Here is a 20,253-nt window from a genome sequence, read left to right on the forward strand (position 1 = left end):
CCCATATAACTAGCTTCTACTTCAAACTATAGTTCCCTAAAATCAAGAAGGACTTTTATTAGGATGAAATATAGGCTAGGGACATGGTTAACAAAGAAGGGAAATAAGGAAAACAAAGTATATGTTTGAGAAAAATGCAGAAGAATTTTTTTTTTTTGAAGTTGCAAGGTGCATTTCACCTATTATTGTTATTTTTTTCTCTTTTTTTTTGAAACTTTTTTTTTCTTTTGCTTGGTACAACGTCACTGAACAAAATAATTATTTACATTTTTCTCAAACATAAATAGGTGATGGAACTTATAAGATATTGGGTAATACTCCAAATCGGAGTGGTTCAAGATGATAAGTTGACAAAGAAAAGGTTTTTTTTTTTTTTAAAGGCTCAAAAGGGTTAACTATGGATATTTAATAAAATGGATGGCTAGAAAGACTCAAACGGATCAAAGATGACCTTTCCATCGTCTTTTAGGGCTCTAAATAATCATCCATATCTACTAGTTAGATGGGCCTCCTAATGTAGCAACACACTTTTTTTTTTCTTCTTTTTTTTATTTTACAATTTTTTTTTTAGGGATAACTCAAAAGAAATCTAGAGATCGTATATAAAATAATAAACTGCTAAGCTGTATAAAGAATGAGCAAATGGTTACTCTCCAAGAAAAATGATAGGCTTAAAAACTCACTTGGTACTTATTATGACATGTTCATTCCTTCAAGCAACTCATATTTGTCTCCGACATCAACATGTAAAGTAGCAAACATAATGTAACATCACTTAAGACCAAAGATAATACAAATACGAAAATTTGAAATTAATCATGTCATCCAATGTTAAAACAAATCACACAATTTTTTTTTTAAACAACATTTTACCCCCCAACCTATTCTAAGCATGAAAGGAAAATATGCATGCAGAAATGTGAAAATGATGCATAAAAATAAATTAGAAAAGTTATACGTAAAATGATAGAAAACGAAAATGATTTTTTTTTTTAAAGAAAATGCGTTTCTAGAGGAACTATACTCCATATTCAGCCATCTTCGACTCAAAAGTTGGAAAATGTATATTTATAGAGGAGAAATTAAAAAGAAGAAGAAAAATGAACATCAAAACTTAATAAAGAAAAAGATTTTTTTTTTAAACAATGAAGATGCGTTTCTAGAGTCACTACCCTCCATATTCAGCCATCTTCAACACAAAAAGTTAGCAATAGTTAGTTTCTACAACAAAAAATTAGTAAAAACTTAACCAAAATTCCACAATTGTTGACTATTCCCTCCCCCTAACCAGAACGAAACATTGTCCTCAATGTTTGAAAGGAAAGAAGTAGAGTTTAAAAGACATCACCTGGGTGGTGCAACACAAAAGAAAATATTTACAAGCGGAGAGTTAAATCTAATTTGTACTTTTTACTGCGGCTACTGTTACCTTCATTATTTGGGCGCTCCAACACAAAGGTGCAGGGGTCTGGCTCCGGTTTATAAGCTTATAACAGATCAAGTAGCTCATTAGCAGTGTGAGCACAAATAAAAAGTTTTTTCACAATAGAAGGAATGAAATAAATTTTTATTGCATGGTTAAGAAATGCGATAAAGCCATCATAAAAGTTATTGACATTTAACAAACCGATGGGTTTCTGGTGGATGTGCAAATGGGCCCAAGATGCTAGTGTGATAAGTGCCTCTAGTGTTGCAAGATCTCCTGGAAAGAAAATAAAAGCATCAGCATGATTAAGCATTTCAGTTACTCTTTCTTGCATACCTGAGACGACTAGCTCTTCTCCAGTTGATGAGTCAGACGAACTGCCCAATGGTTTTAAGACTCTGGGGATGATGCCTAACACTTGACTTCCTCTGATAAAAGCTGCTTCTGAGACCATTTTTGATAACTCTCGGTTACCTCCTCCATACACCAAGTGTAATTTTCTCTCTGCTATACTTCGACCAAGATTGATGGCTGCCTCAATGAACTCTTTATGTTTGCCATATGTAAATCCAGAAAGCACACAAATGTTCTTGAATTGTTTATTGGGAGTAGCTGCCATTGTGATACTTCTCAAAAACAATTTGTGAGTGCTTGACAAAAAAGAAATCACATTTAAGAATCTTGGTGATAGTGGATCACAGTTGTGTATGAGGTAACATGTCAGTGTCAAATAACGCGTAAAGCACGTGGCTCGCTAGTCAAAAAGAAAACAGTAAAAGGGAAAAAGCAAACAGTAATGAGGAAAAAGCAAATAGTAATAAAATTATTAAAGATAATAATGCACACAATAAAACAATAGTAAAATAAAATAACAGTAAAGTGAAAGGATATTTACAGGTAGTTGCGACTGTGGCTCACATCTTCCTTTGGTTTTACATCCAGAAACGGCTTGAACGCCCTCTATGGGTTGAGGATAGGCTTCCCATCCAGTTTTCTTATAAACTGGCAAACAGGGTTGTTTATAGTCAGATTCCCGAGACTATATCGTGCATGCTCTTTCTGGAATAATGGCCATAACTGGAGAATCGCTCCTTGCACATATCCACTGGGATGCGTTTCAAGAGACAAAAGGATATCATCCAATGACTCCTTATTCAAGCCATCCCTAATGAATTGAATCTTATCTTCCCTGTTATCAGACACCATTCCTAAAGAACATGAGTTTTTATTGCAACTCATTCTGGCGCACTTATGACAAGCAACAGAAATTCTTCGAGCTCGTCGTTTTCTTGCATAATTTCCTTTACCACAACCAGGCATACATGCAATAAATTTTGGAGGTAACTCACCTGCCAATCGTACTTTCGCCTCAATTAACCAATGAATATCAGCAGGTATGTTATTCCTCATGAGCAATCGTATGCGTTCGGACCGAGCTTTATAGATCGTAAGGAGGGCATTCTGAGGAAGTGAAGGGAATCGCTTGTGAAGCTTCGCTAGAATCTCGTTTCTGTCCATACTTTCGCCTCAGAATATCAGTTATTATGGGAAACTGAAGTAACCGACTTGATTGTCACGGAGTACCGTTATCTGCCACTTCACCAGGGTAACAAACTAAAGCACACAAACAGAAAAACAAATTAAAACACACAAAGAAAATTAAAATCATCCTCTTATTGAATTTACCTCAAGCTCCAACTGGATGTCGTAAACACTTCTCTCAATGTCTCTGAATTGGCTTTCTAAACCCTCAACATAGGCTACTAACTCTGGTGGTTGTAGAGCCCAAATGCGATGTATTTTACAAAATTGAATCTGCCTTTTGAGATGAGTTTTGACACGTTGAAGTGGTTTAAGAATGTTCAGGAGGAACGGTCTAAGTAAGGTACTCATGATTAAAAATGATAAGAGAAAACTTAATAGTTAAACAAACACACTTATGCAAAAATAATTTCAATTAGCAAAAGAATAATATAAAGAAAGAAAAAAAATCAATCACCGAAAAAAAATCAATTCAAATCTGGTGGGTCACTCAAATTTATTTCGGTGTTTTCTCCATGTGGTTGGTATTCTAGATATGGCTTTAGTCTTTGACCATTAACTTTAAACGTGACACCGTTCTTTGGGTCCTTAATTTCAATTGCCCCATGTGGAAAAACAATATGTACAATAAATGGGCCAGACCAACGAGAGTGTAATTTACCTGGGAATAGGAGGTGCAAGCGAGAATTGAATAAAAACACTTTCTGACCTAGAGTGAAAGATTTTCTCATAATTTGCTTGTCATGAAAGACTTTCATTTGTTGCTTGTAAATCTTGGCATTTTCGTATGCGTCATTGCGAATTTCTTCAAGTTCTCCCAGCTGTAATCTTCTTTCTGAGCTGGCTTGCTGCATGTCAAAATTGAATTTCTTGATGGCCCAATACGCACGATGCTCGAGTTCCACAGGTAGGTGGCAAGCTTTTCCATACACTAGCCTATAGGGTGACATCCCAATCGGGGTCTTGAAAGCCGTTCTGTATGCCCATAATGCATCATAAAGTCTTAATGACCAATCTTTCCTGTTTGGCCTCACCGTTTTTTCTAATATGTGCTTTATTTCTCAATTGGATATCTCAACTTGGCCACTGGTTTGCGGATGATACGGAGTCGCCACTTTGTGTGTGATTGAATACTTTGTCAAAAGAGCTTTGAATGCTTTGTTACAAAAGTGGGCACCACCATCACTGATTATTGCTCGAGGGAATCCAAAGCGTGAGACAATGTTGCTTTTCAAAAATGCTATCACCACCTTGTGATCATTGGTTCTACATGGAATTGCTTCTACCCATTTCGATACATAGTCAACAGTAACCGATATATATTGATGGCTAAAAGAATGGGGAAAGGGTCCTATGAAGTCGATACCCCATACATAAAAAATCTCAACCACTAAAATTAGATTTAGTGGCATCATGTTCCTTCGTGTAATGCTCCCCATTTGTTGACACCTATCACATGAAGAACAAAAAGTGTAAGCATCTCGAAATATAGTTGGCCAATAAAAAGCACATTGTAAAACTTTAGTTGCTGTTTTCTTAGCACTGAAATGGCCTCCACAAGCTTGTTTATGGCAGAATAAAAGAATATTCTGAATTTCATTTTCTGGGACACATCGTCTAACAATTTGATCCGCACAATACTTGAACAAATACTGGTCATCCCAAAAGAAATTCTTTATCTTTGCAAAGAATTTAGCCTTATCTTGCTTGGTCCAATGCTCTGGAAGTTTACCTGTAACAAGATAATTAACTATATCAGCATACCAAGGTAATACTTCCACACTCATTAATTGTTCATCTGGAAATGACTCATTCAATATTAATGGCTCTGTAATTGTGTCAAAATAGAGACGAGAGAGGTGGTCCGCCACAATATTTTTTGTCCCTTTCTTATCTTTGAATTCCAAGTCAAATTCCTGCAAAAGTGACACCCAACGAATTAGTCTAGCTTTTGCATCTTTCTTTGTGAGAAGATATTTAAGAGCAGCATGATCTGTGAATATAATTATTTTACAACCAATGAGATAAGATCGAAATTTCTCTAATGCAAACACTACTGCTAGCATTTCTTTTTCAGTAGTTGAATAATTCAACTGTGCATCATTCAATGTCATACTAGCATAGTAAATAACGTGGGGAATTCGATCAACTTTTTGTCCTAATACTGCTCCTACTGCATAATCAGATGCATCACACATGAGCTCAAATGGTAAGCTCCAATTTGGGGACTGAATGATGGGTGATGATGTCAACAACTGTTTTAACTTTTCAAATGCCACAAGACATGAATCATTAAAGACAAAAGGGACATCCTTAGCAAGTAAATTGCATAAGGGTCTAGAAACTTTGCTAAAATCTTTAATGAAACGTCTATAGAAACCAGCATGCCCAAGGAAAGATCTTACTTCTCTGACTGTTTTGGGTGGAGGAAGATTAGAAATGAGATCCACTTTGGCTTTTTCAACCTCAGTACCTTTGCTCGAAATGATGTGACCGAGAACAATACCTTGTTTTACCATAAAATGACATTTCTCCCAATTTAAGACCAAGTTCTTCTCGATACATCTCTGCAGAACTAGTGTTAGATGATGTAAACATTGATAAAACGAATCACCAAAGACAGAAAAGTCATCCATAAAGACTTCAAGGAATCGTTCAACCATATCAGAAAAAATGCTCAACATGCATCGTTGAAATGTAGCAGGTGCATTACATAATCCAAATGGCATTCTCCTATATGCAAATGTGCCAAAAGGGCAAGTGAAAGTAGTTTTCTCCTAATCTTTTGGTGCTATGGGAATCTGATTATATCCTGAGTAGCCATCTAGAAAGCAATAAAATTAATGGCCTGCTAATCTATCAAGCATTTGATCAATAAATGGTAAAGGAAAATAGTCTTTACGTGTGACAGAATTCAACTTTCTATAATCAATGCATACACGCCATCCTGTAGTTACTCTAGTGGGTATCAATTCATTATCAGCATTCGTAACTACTGTGACTCCTGACTTTTTGGGGACAAGTTGCACAGGACTGACCCATGAACTATCAGAAATTGGATAAATGATACCTGTTGAGCGTTAGAAAATGCATATTTATAAAGGAGAAAACCGTCATTTTACATTTCAAGTCTTACTAACAACCCTTACTTTTATGTATTTAACCTTCTTGTGATTTAATTACATGTGTTTTATTTTAATTAAGTATTTTATGTATTTTAGGGGCATTATAGTCATTTCACAATAAAGGAGAGATCAGACGGCAAAACGGACATCACTTTTGAACTCAGGACGGTCGAAAACCTTAGGAGGAGCATAAAAGGAAAAATAGCACTATTCATATGTACGGCACTATTCACGTGTACGGCACTAACTACGTTACTGTTCACAACACTGTTCACATAGACGGATCGATGACGTGGCATTGACCGATGATGTGGCATGGACTGATGAGGTGTCACGATCCTGTTGGGCTAAAATTTTTATGTACTGTTGATGGTGACGTGGCAGCATATCAATGGATGAAAAATCTCGCGTACGGTACATGCATCACACAGGATTATTTTCAACCAAACCGCGTTACTGTTCATTCGAGTCAAACCGCGTTACTGTTCATCCGAGTCAAACCGTGTTATTGTTCATCCGCGTGGTCAAACCGTGGACTGTTGACTGATGATGTGGCGCAATCTTGAGCGTCCAAACTGTTTTTAATCCGATGGCCATGATTTACTCCATGTATCTATAAAAAGGGGGCCTCCCCTCCTTAATTTGATATCTCTGAATCCATTTTTGGGATCCATTTTCTGTAATTCCTTCTCCATCTTGTATTTTCTTCGTATTTTAATAAATTCCCATTTTGCCCCTAGTTCAACTATGAGTGGCTAATTTTCTTTCAAGTTTGGGTTGAAGGTGAAGTCTCAACATGTGTCATGAGCTTAATTTGGTAAATTTATTTTCTCTTCCCCTCTAGTTTTGTGGATGATTTGACTTTTCGTCGACAAATAATAATAGTCTTGTCTAGATACCGCCTTGGTTACACCGGCTCTCTAGTATAAGGTTATTATTATTTGGCACGATAAGCCCTTAGCACCATATTGATTAGAGCGTGGTTCATGAGGTGTGGATTCCCCCCTCATGATTTAATTGGCATTAATACGGATTATTTAGCCCATGATGCATGTTGATACGGATCCAAATACCCAAGTACGTCATTTCAATAGATTTCTCTTCAATTTATTCTCGCCATTGCAAGTCCAATTTTAGAATTTATTATCGCCATTTCAATTCCAATTTTAGGATAATTTAAATCACTTCCACCACAATTCCAACCACCCATTTACAAAATTAATTCTACATATAATTAAAATCCACCTCCTCGTGGGATCGACACTCGTCACCATTGATCTATACTACAATAGATTCGTGCGCTTGCGAGTTCATTAAAATTTGCACAACAAGTTTTTGGCGCCGTTGCCGGGGAGGTAAGTAATTTTAATTCATAGAATTAATTTTTGTGAATAATTTCTTTTAATTGTTTTCTTGTAATATTTTTTAATTAAAAAAAAAGTGAATCTACATTTAAAGGTTAGTATTTCTTTCCTTTTTCTCATCTTTAAAATTCTGTAATTTAATTTTCAATTTATTTTTCTTTGTAATTTTTTTTGTTTATCTTATTAATTTATTTTTAGTTAATTTATATCACGTATTTATTTTTGTGTATTTTTATAGAAAGGTTGTAATAGCACAATAAGGTTAGTATCGTAATTTCTCCCTCTTCTTTATTTTTATTTGTTTTGTTCTCATCTTTATTTTTATTTTATTTGTTTTGCTTGCATGGTCGTAGGTCATTATTTCCTAATCTTGAACCTATAGACTTTGAATTAGAAAAAACACTTCGCACACACAAACAAGTAAAAAATAAAATGGATTTGCAACCACAGGAGAGGCCATTTAAGGATTATTTCAGTCCTTTAGCAAATTTGAGCACATCATGTATAAGATACCCAAATGTAGCTGCTAGGAGTTTTGAATTAAAACCCAGTGTGCTAAATTGTCTCCCAACATTTTATGGCCTAGAAAATGAGGACCCATATAATCATCTGAATAATTTTCATGCAATTTGTCAAACTTTTAAATATGAAAATTTTTCAGACGATGATGTTAAACTCAGATTATTCCCATTTTCTTTAAAGGATAGAGCTCGTTCATGGTTAAATACTTTACCTGCTAATAGCATTTCATCATGGGAACAAATGGTAACAAAATTTTTGAATAAATATTTCCCAATGCATAAAACCAACGCTATTCGCAGGGAAATCTCGGAGTTTACCCAGAGAGAGGACGAGCCGTTTTTTGAAACATGGGAGCGATTCAATGGGCTACTCTTGAAGTGTCCACATCATGGGTACGAAAAATGGCACCAATGTCAATACTTTTTGGAGGGATTATTGCCGAATGTGCAAGAATGGCTAATGGCAACAAGTGGAGGAGAGCTAATGTCAAAAAGTGCATCAGAAATTTGGGAATTCTTCCAGCGACAAGCGGATAATTCCCAACAACGGAGTCGATCACTCAGGAATACAAGAAGAATTAAGGGAGTAAATGAGGTTCACATTGGCGAGTCAAGTTCAGAAATTAAAGAAGTTAAAGCGATAATTGAAGGTCTCTCTCGACAAATAGCATCGTTATCGACTGCTAAATCAACAGAGCCACATGACCATGACTCATACTCAGATCAAGCCAATGCCATAGGTGTAATGAGAATACCATCGAATTACAACCCATACTCCAACACATATAACCCTGGATGGAGAGACCACCCCAATTTTTCATGGTCTCAAGGATTCCAACAGAATGGACCAGCAGCTCCAGCTCCACCAATGCAACCAATTCCGCAAATTCCTCAAGCCTCTCAGCCCCCATTTAGACCATACAATCAGAACCAGAACTACTCTCAACCCAGACCATGGGAGGATTCATTCCAGAATCTCAAGAATCTTACTCACTCTACGATTGAGCAACAGAACCGCACCATTGATGGACTACGAAATGAGTTGAGAGCGGGCTTCAACTCACAAGCCCAATAAGTTTCAAGCTTCGAGAAGATGGTGGGACAACTTACTTCTTCAGTTCAAACCTTGGCAATGACCGTTGAGAAAGGTAAGTTTCCAAGTCAACCAATGCCTAACCCTAAAGGAGTGCATGAAGCAAGTACCAGTTCACCACAGCAGCATGGAGAAGTCAAAGCAGTAATGACCTTGCGAAAAGGAAAAGAAGTCGACAATAAAGTGGAGATGCCGGTGACAAAAGAAAATCAAATTGTACCTGTGAATGTTGAGGAATCATCACCGGAGGAGAAAGAAGAAACCAACCCATGAGAATACATTTCGAAAGCTCCATTTCCTCAGAGGTTAGCGAAAGGAAAAAAGGGAAAATCCACAGGTGAGATTCTTGAAATCTTCAAACAGGTAAGTGTTAACATTCCTTTACTTGATGCTATTAAGCAAGTTCCATCTTATGCCAAGTTTCTTAAAGACCTTTGTACTAAAAAGAGAAATATGCATGTTCAAAAGAAGGCATTTTTAACAAAAAAAGTTAGTTCTATACTCCAACATAAAATTCCTTTAAAATGCAAAGACCTAGGCTCCCCCACTATCTCATGTAGCATAGGGAACCACACAATTGAGAATGCTTTATTGGATTTAGGAGCTAGTGTAAATCTGTTACCTTATTCAGTGTTTGTGAAACTTGGACTTGGAGAATTACACCCAACTCCAGTGGTGTTACAGCTTGCAGATCGATCCACGAAAATACCTCGTGGTATTGTGGAGGACGTGCTTATTCAGGTAGACACATTTTATTTTCCTGTTGATTTCATTGTAATTGACACTCAACCAATACAGGATTCAAGGAAGCACATCCCCATTATTCTAGGCCGACCTTTCTTGGCAACTGCGGATGCTCACATTCAATGCAGGACTGGAAATATGCAGTTGTCTTTCGGCAACATGACTATGGAGCTGAACATCTTCAACATTGCCAAACAATCTCACAGTGCAGATGATGGAATTGTTGATGTGGATTTAATTGAAACAATAGTTGATGACACTTTTCTTTCAAACCTTAGTGATGATCCTTTACAAACATGTTTAACTCACTTTGGTTTTGATTTTGACGCTAATAAATGGAAGTCAAAAGTTGAACAACTAGCACCATCAGAGAATAAACTCATCCCATCATCAGACTCACCACCGAAACTCGAGCTCAAACCATTACCCAACACTTTGGAATATGCGTTTTTGGGAGAAGAAAGTACTATACCGGTAATCATCTCATCATCCCTAAATGACGAACAAAAAGGTAAGTTGTTGGATGTTTTAAAAGAACACAAAGGAGCATTAGGATGGACCATAGCAGACATAAAAGGTATAAATCCAGTAGACTGCATGCATTACATTCACCTTGATGAAAATGCTAAAACTACTAGGGAGATGCAACGTCGGTTAAATCCTAACATGAAAAAAGTTGTTAGACCAGAAGTCCTTAAGCTATTAGACGCAGGTATCATTTACCCCATTTCTGATAGTTCATGGGTCAGTCCCGTACAAGTTGTCCCCAAAAAGTCAGGAGTCACAATAGTTACCAATGCTGATAATGAATTGATACCCACTAGAGTAACTACAGGATGGCGTGTTTGCATTGATTATAGAAAGTTGAATTCTGTCACACGTAAAGACCATTTTCCTTTACCATTTATTGATCAAATGCTTGATAGATTAGCAGGCCATGAATTTTATTGCTTTCTAGATGGCTACTTAGGATATAATCAGATTCCCATAGCACCAAAAGATCAGGAGAAAACTACTTTCACTTGCCCTTTTGGCACATTTGCATATAGGAGAATGTCATTTGGATTATGTAATGCACCTGCTACATTTCAACGATGCATGTTGAGCATTTTTTCTGATATGGTGGAACGATTCCTTGAAGTCTTTATGGATGATTTTTCTGTCTTTGGTGACTCGTTTGATCAATGTTTACATCATTTAACACTAGTTCTGCAGAGATGTATCGAGAAGAACTTGGTCTTAAATTGGGAGAAATGTCATTTTATGGTAAAACAAGGTATTGTTCTCGGTCACATCATTTCGAGCAAAGGTATTGAGGTTGACAAAGCCAAGGTGGATCTCATTTCTAATCTTTCTCCACCCAAAACAGTCAGAGAAGTAAGATCTTTCCTTGGGCATGCTGGTTTCTATAGACGTTTCATTAAAGATTTTAGCAAAGTTTCTAGACCCTTATGCAATCTACTTGCTAAGAATGTACCTTTTATCTTTAATGATTCATGTCTTGTGGCTTTTGAAAAATTAAAGCAGTTGTTGACATCATCACCCATCATTCAGGCCCCAAACTGGAGCTTACCATTTGAGCTAATGTGTGATGCATCTGATTATGCAGTAGGAGCAGTATTAGGACAAAGGGTTGATCGAATTCCCCACGTTATTTACTATGCTAGTATGACATTAAATGATACACAGTTGAACTATTCAACTACTGAAAAAGAAATGCTAGCAGTAGTGTTTGCATTGGAAAAATTTCGATCCTATCTCATTGGTTGTAAAATAATTATATTCACAGATCATGCTGCTCTTAAATATCTTCTCACAAAGAAAGATGCAAAAGCTAGACTAATTCGTTGGGTGTTACTTTTGCAGGAATTTGACTTGGAATTCAAAGATAAGAAAGGGACAGAAAATGTTGTGGCGGACCACCTCTCTCGTCTCCATTTTGACACAATTACAGAGCCATTAATATTGAATGAGTCATTTCCAGATGAACAATTAATGAGTGTGGAAGTATTACCTTGGTATGCTGATATAGTTAATTATCTTGTTACAGGTAAATTTCCAGAGTATTGGACCAAGCAAGACAAGGCTAAATTCTTTGCAGAGATAAAGAATTTCTTTTGGGATGACCAGTATTTGTTCAAGTATTGTGCGGATCAAATTGTTAGACGATGTGTCCCAGAAAATGAAATTCAGAATATTCTTTCATTCTGCCATGAACAAGCTTGTAAAGGCCATTTCAGTGCTAAGAAAACAGCAACTAAAGTTTTACAATGTGGTTTTTATTGGCCAACTATATTTCGAGATGCTTACACTTTTTGTTCTTCATGTGATAGGTGTCAACGAATGGGGAGCATTACGCGAAGGAATATGATGCCACTAAATTCAATTTTAGTGGTTGAGATTTTTTATGTATGGGGTATCGACTTTATGAGACCATTTCCCTCTTCTTTTGGCCACCAATACATATTGGTTGCTGTTGACTACGTATCAAAATGGGTAGAAGCAATTCCATGCAGAACCAATGATCACAAGGTGGTGATAGGATTTTTGAAAAGCAACATTGTTTCACGCTTTGGATTTCCTCGAGCAATAATCAGTGATGGTGGTACCCACTTTTGTAACAAAGCATTCAAAGCTCTTTTGACAAAGTATTCAATCACACACAAAGTGGCGACTCCGTATCATCCGCAAACCAGTGGCCAAGTTGAGATCTCCAATCGAGAAATAAAACACATATTAGAAAAGACGATGAGGCCGGACAGAAAAGATTGGTCATTAAGACTTGATGATGCATTATGGGCATATAGAATGGCTTTCAAGACCCTGATTGGGATGTCACCCTACAGGCTAGTATATGGAAAAGCTTTTGTGAGAAGATATTTAAGAGCAGCATGATCCGTGAATATAATTATTTTACAACCAATGAGATATGATCGAAATTTTTCCAATGCAAACACTACTGCTAGCATTTCTTTTTCAGTAGTTGAATAGTTCAACTGTGCATCATTTAATGTCATACTAGCATAGTAAATAACGTAGGGAATTCGATCAACTCTTTGTCCTAATACTGCTCCTACTGCATAATCAGATGCATCACACATTAGCTCAAATGGTAAGCTCCAGTTTGGGGCCTGAATGATGGGTGATGATGTCAACAACTGTTTTAATTTTTCAAACGCCATAAGACGTGAATCATTAAAGATAAAAGGTACATCCTTAGCAAGTAAATTGCATAAGGGTCTAGAAACTTTGCTAAAATCTTTAATGAAACGTCTATAGAAACCAGCATGCCCAAGGAAAGATCTTACTTCTCTGACTGTTTTGGGTGGAGGAAGATTAGAAATGAGATCCACCTTGGCTTTGTCAACCTCAATACCTTTGCTCGAAATGATGTGACCGAGAACAATACCTTGTTTTACCATAAAATGGCATTTCTCCCAATTTAAGATCAAGTTCTTCTCGATACATCTCTGCAGAACTAGTGTTAGATGATGTAAACATTGATCAAACGAGTTACCAAAGACAGAAAAGTCATCCATAAAGACTTCAAGGAATCGTTCAACCATATCAGAAAAAATGCTCAACATGCATCGTTGAAATGTAGCAGGTGCATTACATAATCCAAATGGCATTCTCCTATATGCAAATATGCCAAAAGGGCAAGTGAAAGTAGTTTTCTCTTGATCTTTTGGTGCTATGGGAATCTGATTATATCCTGAGTAGCCATCTAGAAAGCAATAAAATTCATGGCCTGCTAATCTATTAAGCATTTGATCAATAAATGGTAAAGGAAAATGGTCTTTACATGTGACAGAATTCAATTTTCTATAATCAATGCATACACGCCATCCTGTAGTTACCCTAGTTGGTATTAATTCATTATCAGCATTGGTAACTACTGTGACTCCTGACTTTTTGGGGACGACTTGTACAGGACTGACCCATGAACTATCAGAAATTGGGTAAATGATACCAGCATCTAATAGCTTAAGGACTTCAATTCTAACAACTTCTTTCATATTAGGATTTAACCGACGTTGCATTTCCCTAGTAGATTTAGCATTTTCATCGAGGTGAATGTAATGCATGCAGTCTACTGGATTTATACCTTTTATATCTGCTATGGTCCATCCTAATGCTCCTTTGTGCTCTTTTAAAACATCCAACAACTTACCTTTTTGTTCGTCATTTAGGGATGATGAGATGATTACCGGCATAGTACTTTCTTCTCCCAAAAACGCATATTCCAAAGTGTTGGGCAATGGTTTGAGCTCGAGTTTCGGTGGTGATTCTGATGATGGAATAAGTTGCTTCTCTGATGGTGCTAGTTGCTCAACTCTTGACTTCCATTTATTAGTGTCCATGGATGGTGCTGAGTCAAGTAAAGCGTTGACCTTATCGACCGATCTATCAATATCAAAATCCAAACCAAAGTGAGTTAAACATGTTTGTAAAGGATCATCACTAAGGTTTGAAAGAAAAGTATTATCAAATAATGCTTCAATTAAATCCACATCAACAATTTCATCATCTGCATTGTGAGGTTGTTTGGCAATGTTGAAGATGTTCAGCTCCATAGTCATGTTGCCGAAAGACAACTGCATATTTCCAGTCCTGCATTGAATGTGAGCATCCGCAGTTGCCAAGAAAGGTCGGCCTAGGATAATGGGAATGTGCTTCCTTGAATCCTGTATAGGTTGAGTGTCAATTACAATGAAATCAACAGGAAAATAAAACTTGTCTACCTGAATAAGCATGTCCTCCACAATACCACGAGGTATTTTTGTGGACCGATCTGCAAGCTGTAACACCACTGGAGTTGGGTGTAATTCTCCAAGTCCAAGTTTCACAAATACAGAATAAGGTAACAAATTTACACTAGCTCCTAAATCCAACAAAGCATTCTCAATTGTGTGGTTCCCTATACTACACGAGATAGTGGGGGAGCCTGGGTCTTTGCATTTCAAAGGAATTTTATGTTGGAGTATAGAACTAACGTTTTCTGTTAAAAATGCCTTCTTTTGAACATGCATATTTCTCTTTTTAGTACAAAGGTCTTTAAGAAACTTGGCATAAGATGGAACTTGTTTAATAGCATCAACCAAAGGGATGTTAACACTTACCTGTTTGAAGATTTCGAGAATCTCACCTGTGGATTTTTCCTTTTTGCCTTTTGCTAACCTCTGAGGAAATGGAGCTTTAGGAACATATTCTCGTGGGTTGGTTTCTTCTTTTTCCTCCGGTGGTGAGTCCTCAATATTCACAGGTACAATTTGATTTTCTTTTGTCACCGGCATCTCCACTTTGTTGTCGACTTCCTTTCCTTTTCGCAAGGTCATTACTGCTTTGACCTCTCCATGTTGCTGTGGTGAACTGGTACTTGCTTCATGTACTCCTTTAGGATTAGGCACTGGTTGACTTGGAAACTTGCCTTTCTCAACAGTCATTGCCAAGGTCTGAATTGAAGAAGCAAGTTGTCCCACCATCTTCTCGAGGCTTGAAACTGATTGGGCTTGTGAATTGAGGCCTGCTCTCAACTCATTTCGTAGTCCATCAATGGTGCGATTCTGTTGCTCAATCGTGGAGTGAGTAAGATTTTTGAAATTCTGGAATGCATCCTCCCATGGTCTAGGTTGAGAGTAGTTCTGGTTCTGATTGTATGGTCTAAATGGGGGCTGAGAGGCTTGAGGATTTTGTGGAATTGGTTGCATTTGTGGAGCTGCTGGTCCGTTCTGTTGGAATCCTTGAGACCATGAAAAATTGGGGTGGTCTCTCCATCCAGGGTTATATGTGTTGGAGTATGGGTTGTAATTCGATGGTTTTCTCATTACACTTATGGCATTGGCTTGATCTGAGTATGAGTCATGGTCATGTGGCTCTGTTGATTTAGCAGTCGATAACGATGCTATTTGTCGAGAGAGACCTTCAATTATCGCGTTGACTTCTTTAATTTCTGAACTTGATTCGCCAATGTGAACCTCATTTACTCCCTTAATTCTTCTAGTATTCCTGAGTGATCGACTCCGTTGTTGGGAATTATCCGCTTGTCGCTGGAAGAATTCCCAAATCTCTGATGCACTTTTTGACATTAGTTCTCCTCCACTTGTTGCCATTAGCCATTCTTGCACATTCGACAATAATCCCTCCAAAACGTATTGGCATTGATGCCATTTCTCGTACCCATGATGTGGACACTTCAAGAGTAGCCCATTGAATCGCTCCCATGTCTCAAAAAACTGCTCGTCCTCTCTCTGAGTAAACTCTGAGATTTCCCTGCGAATAGCATTAGTTTTATGCACTGGGAAATATTTATTCAAAAATTTAGTTACCATTTGTTCCCATGATGAAATGCTATTAGCAGGCAACGTATTTAACCATGAACGAGCTCTATCCTTTAAAAAAAATGGGAATAGTCTAAGTTTAACATCATCATCTGAAAAATTCTCATATTTGAATGTTTGACAAATGGCATGAAAATCATTCAAATGATTATATGGATCCTCATTTTCTAGGCCATAAAATGTAGGGAGACAATTTAACACACTAGGTTTTAATTCAAAACTCCTAGCAGCTACATTTGGGTATCTTATGCATGACGTGCTCAAATTAGCTAAGGGACTGAAATAATCTTTAAATGGCCTCTCCTGTGGTTGCAAATCCATTTTATTTTTTACTTGTTTGTGTGTGCGAAGTGTTTTTTCTAATTCAAAGTCTATAGGTTCAAGATTAGGAAATAATGACCTACGACCATACATGCAAAACAAATAAAATAAAAATAAAGATGAGAACAAAACAAATAAAAATAAAGAAGAGAGAGAAATTACGATACTAACCTTATTGCGCTGTTACAACATTTCTATAAAAACGCACTTAAACAAATACGTGAAATAAATTAACTAAAAGTAAATTAATAAAAAAAATTACAAAGAAAAAATAAATTGAAAATTAAATTACAGAATTTTAAAGAAGAGAAAAATAAAATAAAATTCTTAACTCAAAATGTAAATTCACTCTTTTTTTTCTTTAATAAAAAAATAAACTACAAGAAAACAATTTAAAAGAAATTATTCACAAAAATTAATTCTATGAATTAAAATTACTTCGTTCCCCGGCAATAGCGCCAAAAACTTGTTGTGCAAATTTTAATGTACTCGCAGCGCACGAATCTATTGTAGTATAGACTAATGGTGACGAGTGTCGATCCCACGAGGAGGTGGATTTTAATTATATGTAGAATTAATTTTGTAAATGGGTGGTTGGAATTGTGGTGGAAGTGATTTAAATTATCCTAAAATTGGAATTGAAATGGCGATAATAAATTCTAAAATTGGACTTGCAATGGCGAGAATAAATTGAAGATAATTCTATTGAAATGACGTACTTGGGTATTCGGATCCGCATCAACATGCATCATAGGCTAAATAATCCATATTAATGCCAATTAAATCATGAGGGGGGAATCCACACCTCATGAACCATGCTCTAATCAATATGGTGCAAAGGGCTTATCGTGCCAAATAATAATAACCTTGTACTATAGGGCCGGTGAAACCAAGGCGGTACTAGACAAGATTAGTATTATTTGTCGACGAAAAGTCAAAACATCCACAAAAACTAGAGGGGAAGAGAAAATAAATTTACCAAATTAAGCCCATGACACATGTTGAGACTTCACCTTCAACCCAAGCTTGAAAGAAAATTAGTTACTCATAATTGAACTAGGGGCAAAATAGGAATTTATTAAAATACGAAGAAAATACAAGATGGAGAAGGAATTACAGAAAATGGATCCCAAAAATGGATTTAGAGATATCCAATTAGGGGGGAGAGGCCCCCTTTTTATAGATACATGGAGTAAATCATGGCCATCGGATTAAAAACAGTTTGGACGCTCAGGATTGCGCCACGTCATCAGTCAACAGTCCACGGTTTGACCACGCGGATGAACGGTAACACGGTTTGACCTGAATGAACAGTAACGCGGTTTGGTTGAAAATAATCATGTGTGATGCATGCACCGTACGCGAGATTTTTCGTCCACTGATATGCTGCCACGTCACCATCAACAGTACATAAGAATTTTAGTCCAACAGGATCGTGACACCTCATCAGTCAATGCCACATCATCGGTCAATGCCACGTCATCATCTGTCTATGTGAACAGTGTCGTGAACAGTAACGTATACAGTACTGTACACGTGAATAGTACCGTACATGTGAATAGTATCATTTTTCCTTTTATGCTCCTCCTAAGGTTTTTGACCGTCCTGAGTTCAAAAGTGATGTCCGTTTTGCCGTTTGATTTCTCCTTTATTGTGAAATGACTATAATGCCCCTAAAATACATAAAATACTTAATTAAAATAAAACACATGTAATTAAATCACAAGAAGGTTAAATACATAAAAGTAAGGGTTGTTAGTAAGACTTGAAATGTAAAATGACGGTTTTCTCCTTTATAAATATGCATTTTCTAACACTCAACAACACACCCCCCAACCAGCTTATTGCTAGTCCCTAGCAAATAAAGCGATAACAAAATTCAAATTCAAAATGATTTTTTTTTTTTTAGAAACACTCGTATTTATTCAATCAGATTAATGATAGCAATCAAATAAAAGTATAAGCATTATCTCCAGTCTAAAGAAATATCACACCCATATTAACCATCCACATGAATCAGCCCAGTAGACTGTTGAGTGTTAGAAAATGCATATTTATAAAGGAGAAAACCGTCATTTTACATTTCAAGTCTTACTAACAACCCTTACTTTTATGTATTTAACCTTCTTGTGATTTAATTACATGTGTTTTATTTTAATTAAGTATTTTATGTATTTTAGGGGCATTATAGTCATTTCACAATAAAGGAGAGATCAGACGGCAAAACGGACATCACTTTTGAACTCAGGACGGTCGAAAACCTTAGGAGGAGCATAAAAGGAAAAATGGCACTATCCATATGTACAGTACTATTCACGTGTACGGTACTAACTACGTTACTGTTCACAACATTGCTCACATAGACGGATTGATGACGTGGCATTGACCGATGATGTGGCATTGACTGATGAGGTGTCACGATCCTGTTGGGCTAAAATTCTTATGTACTGTTGATGGTGACGTGGCAGCATATCAGTGGATGAAAAATCTCGCGTACGGTACATGCATCACACAGGATTATTTTTAACCAAACCGTGTTACTGTTCATCCGAGTCAAACCGCGTTACTGTTCATCCGAGTCAAACCGTATTACTGTTCATCCGCGTGGTCAAACCGTGGACTGTTGACTAATGACGTGGCGCAATTCTGAGCATCCAAACTGTTTTTAATCCGATGGCTATGATTTACTCCATGTATCTATAAAAAGGGGGCCTCCCCCCCTAATTTGATATCTCTGAATCCATTTTTGGGATCCATTTTCTGTAATTCCTTCTCCATCTTATATTTTCTTCGTATTTTAATAAATTCCCATTTTGCCCCTAGTTCAACTATGAGTGGCTAATTTTCTTTCAAGTTTGGGTTGAAGGTGAAGTCTCAACATGTGTCATGAGCTTAATTTGGTAAATTTATTTTCTCTTCCCCTCTAGTTTTTGTGGATGATTTGACTTTTCGTCGACAAATAATAATAGTCTTGTCTAGATACTGCCTTGGTTACACCGGCTCTCTAGTATAAAGTTATTATTATTTGGCACGATAAGCGCTTAGCACCATATTGATTAGAGCGTGGTTCATGAGGTGTGGATTCCCCCCTCATGATTTAATTGGCATTAATACGGATTATTTAGCCCATGATGCATGTTGATACGGATCCAAATACCCAAGTACGTCATTTCAATAGATTTCTCTTCAATTTATTCTCGCCATTGCAAGTCCAATTTTAGAATTTATTATCGCCATTTCAATTCCAATTTTAGGATAATTTAAATCACTTCCACCACAATTCCAACCACCCATTTACAAAATTAATTCTACATATAATTAAAATCCACCTCCTCGTGGGATCGACACTCGTCACCATTGATCTATATTACAATAGATTCGTGCGCTTGCGAGTTCATTAAAATTTGCACAACAATACCTGCATCTAATAGCTTAAGGACTTCAGTTCTAACAACTTCTTTCATGTTAGGATTTAACCGGCGTTGCATCTCCCAAGTAGTTTTACCATTTTCATCAAGGTGAATGTAATGCATGCAATCTACTGGGTTTATACCTTTAATGTTTGCTATGGTCCATCCTAATGCTCCTTTGTGCTCTTTCAAAACATCCAACAACTTACCTTTTTGTTCGTCATTTAAGGATGATGATATGATTACCGGCAGAGTACTTTCTTCTCCCAAAAATGCATATTCCAGAGTGTTGGGTAATGGTTTGAGCTCGAGTTTCGGTGGTGATTCTGATGATGGGATGAGTTTCTTCTCTGATGGTGCTAGTTG

The 20,253-nt window shown here is 36.8% G+C and overlaps 2 non-coding genes across 2 annotated transcripts; one reads left to right on the forward strand and one right to left on the reverse strand.

The window, feature by feature from the left end:
- Nucleotides 1–8,270: 8,270 nt before the first annotated feature.
- LOC127901617 (small nucleolar RNA R71) lies at nucleotides 8,271–8,374 on the reverse strand. The gene has a single exon (XR_008053861.1). It is a non-coding gene; the product is annotated as a small nucleolar RNA R71 (small nucleolar RNA).
- Nucleotides 8,375–15,992: 7,618 nt separating this feature from the next.
- LOC127901620 (small nucleolar RNA R71) lies at nucleotides 15,993–16,096 on the forward strand. Its single transcript, XR_008053864.1, has one exon. It is a non-coding gene; the product is annotated as a small nucleolar RNA R71 (small nucleolar RNA).
- Nucleotides 16,097–20,253: the final 4,157 nt, after the last annotated feature.

Source organism: Citrus sinensis, chromosome 3 (assembly GCF_022201045.2).
Source record: "Citrus sinensis cultivar Valencia sweet orange chromosome 3, DVS_A1.0, whole genome shotgun sequence".
Lineage (NCBI taxonomy): Eukaryota > Viridiplantae > Streptophyta > Magnoliopsida > Sapindales > Rutaceae > Citrus > Citrus sinensis.